At 40.6% G+C, this 9,120-nt stretch overlaps 1 protein-coding gene across 1 annotated transcript in view; it reads right to left on the reverse strand.

Moving 5' to 3' along the window:
- Positions 1–7,543, reverse strand: part of LOC117271168 (heparan sulfate glucosamine 3-O-sulfotransferase 5) — a 143,746-nt gene extending 136,203 nt beyond the window's left edge. The window contains exon 1 of the mRNA XM_033649272.2: positions 7,098–7,543. The gene's annotated coding sequence lies outside the window, so the exon portion shown is untranslated. The remainder of the gene's footprint in view (positions 1–7,097) is intronic.
- Positions 7,544–9,120: the final 1,577 nt, after the last annotated feature.

Raw genomic sequence — 9,120 nt, forward strand, 5'->3', positions numbered from 1 at the left:
GGTCAAATTTCCTTTTTGTATGTTTATGTTATGTGTTTATGATCAAAAGAAACACTGGAAGAAATATCATTATCTTAAAACTCTCATATTAATAATATCAGCCTAAATAAAACAGAAACGGTCAGGCTGTATTACTGACACCTCTTCAATTCTATCCTGCTGCAGCTGATACAACAGTGCTAACTGAACACCTCTGATACCCTGAGTGATTACATTATAAGCATGAGTGACCCCCATGGGAATTAAACCCCTTACCCTGGCCACGCTGGCACTATCCTCAATCCACTGAGCAACACAGGCCCATAAACAATCTTCACGGCTAGATGGAAGATCATGTTTTATTTCCAGACACCTCATCCACCTGGACCACGGCTTTGTTTGCTCTATGTTTCAAACTTATTGCTCTTTGTAGGGCTGCTGTGATGGGAGGTAGAGGTGAGATGGAGGAGAGGGTGGACAGTCGATGAGAGATCCAGCAAGCATGGGGAGAAAGGGAAGGGAAGCCATAACGGTCGTCATTATTTATGTGTTCAGAAGTCAATTACACAGCAAACACAGCAGCGGTAATAAATATGGATCCATGCAAAACAGCGGCCCAACTTCAATCAGAGGCTTTAAAATGCAAGCACTGCAGAGGGAGAGCTATTGCATTTCATTGTTCCGCACTAAAGCAAAAATAAAACATAAAACACACTATCAACTTTACATCCTGGTGTTGTACCCTGTGACTTTAAAATGGCTAAACAGTTACACATCACCAAGTCTGGTGAGCATGATACATGTACAAAGAATGTGTCAATCTTTACGGTACTCTGTTTTTCAAAGGCTCTTGAGAAATTGGTTTACTCAAGAATTTTTCATTCTGTAACTATAAAAATCAAACATGATTTGTATAACGATTACAGAAAAACTAAAGAAAAAAAAGAACAACTAAATTGCCCTTGCAACTTATCGTAAAAGTATCCCATCGGCCCTGGTTGACATGAAATTTTCTTGAAATGTATTAAATTCAATTGGTTTGTTAGCTGTAACTTTGGCAGAGCAATTGTATTTATGAATGAGCAATGAACACCAATTATCTTTAACTGTTCAACCAACTAACTGATCTATGTATGTATCTGTACTCGTAATGGGCGGGGTTTCATTCTAAAGAGGTTGTGACTTAAACCAGAGACCTGTGGGGTCTGACCAGAGATTGTTATTTTAAACCTAAATTGATATGGGCTAATCAGAAGTTACTATTTTTGTTTCAGAACAATCTCAGGATTAAGCCTCCGATCATTTTTGATCACGAGTAAGAGACTGAGCTACCCAAATGACGATTTTCCTTCATCACGAGTATGGATATTGACATAATGTATTTGAATGGTGCTTGTATGCGTAAAAAGTACTTAATCTGTACTGGATACTTGTTTCATCCGAGTATTAAGCTCAACCTTAGTCAAAAAGCTTCTTCAAGGGGTGCCACAAGGAGTTATACATGGCCCCTTGCTTTTTTATTTTTTGGTAATAACCTGCCATTGGTTTTGTGAAGATCTTTTCCCAATGTTATTTGTTGATCTAAAAAGTTTCGCATGAATAGTCTACTACACTATTACAAAATGTAAATATGGTGCACATTTGGTAAATTTGGTAAAATGGTCTCAGCTGCAAAATTTATTTCAAATCTCATTCTTTTTTTTATGTTCAAGACTCTGCACAGACATGTAAAGTCTTTCAGCATGAAAATCTTGCTTTAAAAATTCACAATGAAAGTATTTATAAAATCTTTGAGTTTTTGACCATTAGATGTGCTATGGAGCAGAATTTGTAGAAGTGGGTCCATGTGCAGAAGGATGATCAACTTGTCGGAAAATTGACAACTTTGATAATTAGCCCTTGAAAACGCTTGTGCAGTGGATGGCCACTGCAATTGTTTGCATTATCTTGTATATATATCGAGCTAAAATAAAAACCATAATAGCTAGACCATTCATTCTTTTTGCAGCAGAAACTAAAAGCGTCCCTCTTCTACATCATCACGCCATTACATTACCTTATTATATGTGTAGGGATGCACGATATTGGATTTTTTTGCCAATATCCAATATGCGGATATGTAACAACTCATTTGACTGATAGCAATATCGATATATATCCACTTTTTTCCCACCTAATTTTAGTGATCGTCAAATCTCTTCTGTAGTGGAATTAACATCATACTATGCATGCATACTCTTATCATAATGGCCCACCAGCAGATGGCGACATGAGATAGAATACTTTTCAATATATGTAATATCCATTCATTGTGCAAGCTAAGAAAAAGCATGACCGATTCTGAAAGTTCATTTTAAAGCCAATTTTGGCCGATATGGATTAAGTGCTGATATTATCGTGCATCCCTACTTGCGTGCGGAGCACAAGGAGGAAAAATGCAGTATTTTCTCATAATGGTTGTGAAAGATTGTTGTTTGCATAATCCTGCATATATATATAATATATATATATATATATATAATGATGTAAAATAAAAACTCAATTAGCTAGACCACTCTTTCTTCTAGCAGCAGAAAGCTAAAGCTACTGTCTCACATGTGCTGTTAAACCATGCTAAATCCTGTGGTGGTACCAGAAGAATGAATAGTAACTGTCAATATGCTCTTTTACTTTACCAAATAATGCACATATTTTAAATAACGTGCGCAGTGTTTAGAAATATTTTTTCATGTTTCTACATTTGAAAATCTTTTGGGTCAGTATGATAAGTGTGTTTATTTTGTAAAATTTAATGAAAAAAACAATTTTTACTTTTTTGTGACATAATTTCAATACTTTTATTATGACTTATTGATTTACATAACCTTTCAATGTAAATTGTACAGATTTAAGGGATTTGAAGCTCTTGAAAAGAATCCATGAAATGACATCACAATAAGCAAAAATACCAATGCACACACAGGTGAACTATTTCTATTGCAGAGTTGAAAGGGTTAAATGAGATATGCCACTTATCTCTCTCTTTTTTTGTTGCTGTGTTTTAAATACTGTTGGTTGGAAAAAACTAACGATTTTCAGAAATTCTTGATGCTCATTTTTCACTTTTTTTCTGATGTTTTGAGGCCCTTTTGATTAATCCAACAGGTAACTGTTGGAGTGATCAGTTATGTAAATAATTCTCAGTTGCATCCTGTATTCTAACCACAGGATGAATATCAAGAAAAAGCCTCTCGAGGAAGGTGTAGAAACCAAAGGAGCAAAAAAATAATCTAATTAAATGAATCCCAGGATTGCGCTGTGCCTCCGCTGTGGGAGGACACTGAAATTGCATCAAGCAAATCTGGGGAATGGAACCCATATGGCTAATGGATGTGGGTTATGATATTGTTTTGGAAGGTTCCGCAACGCGCCGTCCTTCAGATGTTACAGAGCCACAGACCTCCACAAATCATTACTGCGGGATAATAGAACACACTTGATCAGACCCAAGAGGAAGGCATGCCAAGGGAGAGAAGGAGAAGACCAGTCTGTGAATAATGATTACGGTCACCTTAGTCATATATCACCATCCTGAGAGAAGATGACTTGGATAAGGGTGTCAGCGCAGAGGGCTGACAAATTTCTGCACCATCCTCAGATTTCAATCCCACAGAGCCACCCTCCTCCTCTCTGTGCCTGCCTCCTCCTGCCTCCATAATTGCTTGCTAAGCCAGAAATTAATCCATGTTGGAGCTACCAAAACACGTCTTTGTAAATTGGAAGTAGCAGGTTGACCATCATGAATCTGGAGTGATGACACAGCATGCCTCGGGGCCTCAATTCCACTGAAGTGTCTTGCTTGCTAAAGTTATCAGGAACCGGTAACCAAGGTCATGTTGGTACAGTAGGTAGGTCTTTTCCTGAATATTGGATGCATTCAATTAGCGCTTCTGCAAAGGCGAACGTGAGTGAAATGTAATAACTGGCTCGGGCGTGAGGGAGCAGCCGGACTGAAGGCTGTTGTAACATCAGACTGATAGGATAACTCTCTCCCCTGCTCTCTCTTCTTTTCACAGTTTTCGCCAGAGTTGGCAGCCTCGCGGGCAGGGCTCACTCGTTTCATCTGCGCTCCATTTGTTAGTCGCAGAAGGTCACCGGAGAGCATTTTCAGGCCCTTCCTCAATGTCCGCTGCAGCCCTGCCCACAGGAGTCATTAAGATGAATAGGACAATATGCTGTCCTGCCTGCTGCTAATTGGGTGCAATCATGACCTCTGATAGGTCAAATTAGACCTTCAGGAACACATCTACTGTTGTCCTATGATGAGATCCATAGTCACAGACTGTGATGCATGGCTGTCATTGTAAGGTGATGAGGAAGTTGGCTTTGAGTTAGGGTGAAAGATTGCTGAGGGGACTAATGGTGACAACTTTGTCAATAGCGCTCTCATTTTTTTAAGCTGAAATTTCAAACTATTTTTTCTGCAATCACATGACCGATGCGCTGATGGGAGTAAAGGACAGAGAAGGAAGCGGTCCTGTAAGATTGGGGTTGTGGATGAGGACTTTCCCAAGGAGACCGATGTTCGGAGCTGTATGAACTCTGAGTGAACTTTTAGTCATTTTAAGGTATGTCGTCACCATGTTTCTTTTCCCAAACCTAACCTCCGTAACTTTACCCAACATTAAATTTATAACTTCATTCCTGGGGTACTAATTTGTAGGATATTATATAAACCATTGTGTGTGCATTTTCATAAGAGCCATTGTATGAACATACATTGACAAAGGTAAGAAGGTTGCCCACCTCCAACCTTTGGGTTCCCACGCCACAGCAGAAAACACACCAGCGCTCCAATGCCTCCCTCACATGCAGTGTCTCGCTCCATTGTGTGATTTGTACATGAACCTACATATTTCAGTGATGCACAGACATACTGTGGAATTGCCATTTTCTTGTGAAAGCCTTATTATTTTTTTCTCCTAAGAAAAATTTGAAATGTTATGCCCTCAATGTCATGTCATAATTGGTACTGAATATCAATATTTTTCAACATACTGTAACAAAGACAGAAATTCCAGAACAGAGCTGCAACAATGAATCCATTCATTGTTTAGTTTTAAAATATGCCAACTAATTTGCTAATCAATTATTCATTCATTCATATCCTGTTGGGGGACGCAGGGGGGCTGGAGCCTATCCCTGCAGACATTGGGCGAGAGGCGGGGTACACCCGGGACAGGTCGCCAGACTATCACAGGGCTGACACATACAGGCAGACAACGATGCTTACGTTCACACACACATTCACAATTTAGAGTCACCCATTGACCTAATGTGCATGTCTTTGGACTGTGGGAAGAAACCGGGGCACCCTGAGAAAACCAATGCTGTTGCAGGGAGAGCATGCAAACTTCACACAGGAGGGCTTCCCCACCCTGGGTTCGAACCAGGAACCCTCTTGCTGTGTGGCGACAATGCTAACCACTGCACCACCAAACAACTAATCAATTAATCAAGGAAATAATCAACAGATTAACTGACATTGAAAATAATGTTAGTTGCTGCCCTAATCATGGCAACACAAACTTGTGGGGTTCAATTACAAATACTATTTTAGATCTTTAATGGCAAATAGCAATGGAGAACAATTCAACAGACAGAACGAAGGTGACGAGACCATTTTTAACAGCTTCTGGTAAAAGTCATGCATCCTCCCAGCACATACAAACACAGATTCAGATTACTTTTGGTTACACCCCTAATCTGAAATGTCTACAAGTAACAAGAAAGGGAGTCTGAGAGTAACTGTGCCAGTTAAACGTGAAAAACCCCGAAAGACGTTGCTGAAATTAAAATCAACTGTGGAGGTAAAGGGAAGTTCATGAACCAGGGAAACAATTCAGCATATATAATTACTGCTTTAACTCTTTTCATATCTGATTAGTATGATATATATGATTAAGAATTTTGCTAAAACTGGAAAAAAAAGACCTAAGAACATAGAGAATCTTAAACATAGCTGCGCCACTCTGTCAGATGTCAGTGGTGGGTAAGTTCCGGCTCTGCTCTCATGAGAAAATCGAGATTCAGTCTCAACAAAATCCAGGATTTACAATAGAAGAGATGACGTACAAACTAGTGTCAGTTCTGCATGAGGTGTACAGACGTCTGCTGTTACTTTCTGTACCTTTATTCCTTGCTGGTTCGTTTAACTCAGAGCGCTCGCAGACTAGTATTCAGTCCACTGATGCAAGCAATGCATCATATGCCTGAAATATGGCAGATACAGTGGATAATTAAGTATCTTAAGAAGCTGGCAGCAGAATCATGCTTTTGTTACAATCCAACACATAATATCACTCAATGCTGCACTTTTTGCCTTCTGTCTCTTCATCTTCGCTCACATGTTGCCACAGAGCTTTAGGCACTTAACTATTAACAAAAGCCCCATTACAGAGTTAATGCAGAGTAATGATGACAAGCACTGAAAATACCACCTGATCGACACAAACACAAGGAAGAAAGTGAAAAATGTTGAACAATGGGGCAATGGATGTGTTCAATGGACCGCTCAGTTTGAACTAATCTTCTCCACTTTCTGAAACACTGAGAAAGGGAAGTCTGAGGGGAACTGTGCCAGTGAAGATTGTTAAAAGACGGTCCTAAGAATTAAACTGAGGATGTGGAGTTACGTTCATGATCCAGGGAAACATTTAAACAGTGCTTCAGTTGGAGCTGCCTGTGCATAGAGCACAGGCATGCGCATGCAAAGATAATCTTTTTGTCTTTAAAAAATACATTTAATCATTGCACCAGCAGGACAATCCTGCAGATTCAAGTTTGTTGAACTGAAGCTGAAACTCGATCACTCATTGATAAAAGAATCTGAAACATTCTTGCATCCTGATAAAAAAGGAAACTGCAGGAAACCTCAGTAAAATTCCCAATCTCTCTGCAGGAATGTGACTGGAGAACACACCATCAAGTGCCATAAGGTCACTATAAAGTCATTGTGGGCACCACTGGGACACAGTGTGGATGTGAAATGGATCTTGCCTTCTGTATGCACAGCCTATTGTGCAAATGTGTTGCCTAAACAAACAAAAACTCCAAAAGATGACTGAGGTTTTGTTTACCTGTTCGGCATCCTCCTCGGGACACGGAGGCTACCCTTCCAGCCAGACACTCGGGAGGAACAGCCGGGATGCAGTGGAGGTCAGAAAGCCTCTCCACATGTCCCCCGGAGGCGTGCGGCTGCAGGTTAAACAGGGCAAGTATCGGCAGGTGTGGAAGTGAGGAGGGCTCCTGTTCGGATGATCGGCTCCGCGTGCAGCGTGCGCGCTCGGACAGCCAGGTGCGCAAAGAACAAGCAGAAAAGAAACAACGCGTCCCGTTGCGACGAGGTTTGTTACCCCTCTCTCGTTTCTCAGGAGCGTTAAAGTAAACGGGAAGCCTGTGTGAAGTCCACTCACACCGGAGCGCCCTCCGCCCAGCACCCCGTGGATCAGTGTGGCGGTGGAGACGCGTGGAGCTCGCTGTAATACTGCTGTAGTGCTGCTGGAGGAGGCTGCACGGGCAGAGTTGGGGCGTTTTCCTGAAGGAGGAGGAGGAGGCGGAGGAGGAGGGAGGGGGAGGGAGGGGGAGGGCGGATGCACAAAGCTCAGTGTGAGAGCTTTAAAAAGTTTCTAAAAGTACATCAGGAATAACTAAGTCATAGTTTCCAGATTTCCTACAATATAGAGTGATTGACTCCAGAGTTCAGGGGTGAGCTGCAAATTATTTCTTTTGTTTTCATTTTTTTAAGCTGGTATATAGGCTATCATTGATGTGAGCTGATAAAAAAGAAACTTGAAGTCATTATCAAACTGGGAGTCTTAAAGCCTGCCTGCTGGATTTGAACAAACTTAAGATCATTTAAAGACGTCTGATTTATTAAGTTGAAAGGAAAATACAGTGAAAGTGACGTAGGGATGATGGTTATTTGTCGGCCAATGTGGAAGGTAACGTCTTCCTGGTTCCTTCCACAAAAAACCAATGGGATTTTGGATTATTGCAGATAATAAGCTCTGTGGCAAACAAAAGTTTACAATACTTACACACTTTTTTGGATAATCTTCACAAATGAGCAACACTTTTTTTCAAGCATAAATGCAATCTCCAGAAGTAAAACGTTAACAGGCTATAAAGGTACTACACCATGGTCGCATGACTTAGCCTCTAGTTAGCAACCGTCTTGTTAGAGACACGTAAAGGCTTCAAAATTCAGGAGTTGGGTATTTACTGACATATTTTATGTTGTACAACAAATCGTGAAAGCCTCTAAAGCTTGCGTTAACCACAGACCTTATATCAAGTATCTAACCAAAAACCCATTGACTTTGAGACAATGGAACCAGGGATGCTAAAATCCTAACCTCCAGGTTTTAGGAGTCATTCTTGCAACACTATATCAGCTATATGAAAGAAACAAGACAGTTACTGTGTCTCAAATCACCTACTTCCATTAGTACACTTCAATGTAGTATTACTGTGTTCACTACTTGTTGCGTGGTGCACTAATTTCAACAGGGTACATAGTCTCAAATCGTGCACTGCCGTTTTGCACTTACCAGAAGTGAAGGCTTTTTTTTTTTTAATCGCCTCTTCTTCCTCATTGTCTTCTTTTTAAACGGTTATGTCCACCCACGCATAAACCAAACATACACCACTATGTCAGTGTGATTAAAATGTGCCACCATAGCTAGGAGCAAGTTAGCTAGCTAGCAAATGCTAACATTAGTTAGCAAGCTAACTTTAGCACTTGCATTATTGTTCGTGGAACCAACTCATTACAGACCCACCAAACATTACTGCTGGCTTCTATTCAACCACAGTAATGGTACCTAATGAAAAAAACATGTATAACTTACATTTGTATAACGCGATGCAGTTCACTTTAGCCAGCTCAGACTCCTTGTTGTAAACTGCTGCCATGTCAAAAGTTGAGATTCAACTTTTTGTCCGTTTTGAGTGCACCAGTAATACACTGCATTTTCACGTACTGTACAGTCTGAACACGCTAAAGAACAGTGGCTACACTACCTGGACGTGGCAGAAAGAGGAAACTATCAGCGGCTGCCACCAGATTCCTGAGGAGGCAAGTGGTCAAAAACCCTCGAG

Source organism: Epinephelus lanceolatus, chromosome 13, assembly GCF_041903045.1.
Source record: "Epinephelus lanceolatus isolate andai-2023 chromosome 13, ASM4190304v1, whole genome shotgun sequence".
NCBI lineage: Eukaryota > Metazoa > Chordata > Actinopteri > Perciformes > Serranidae > Epinephelus > Epinephelus lanceolatus.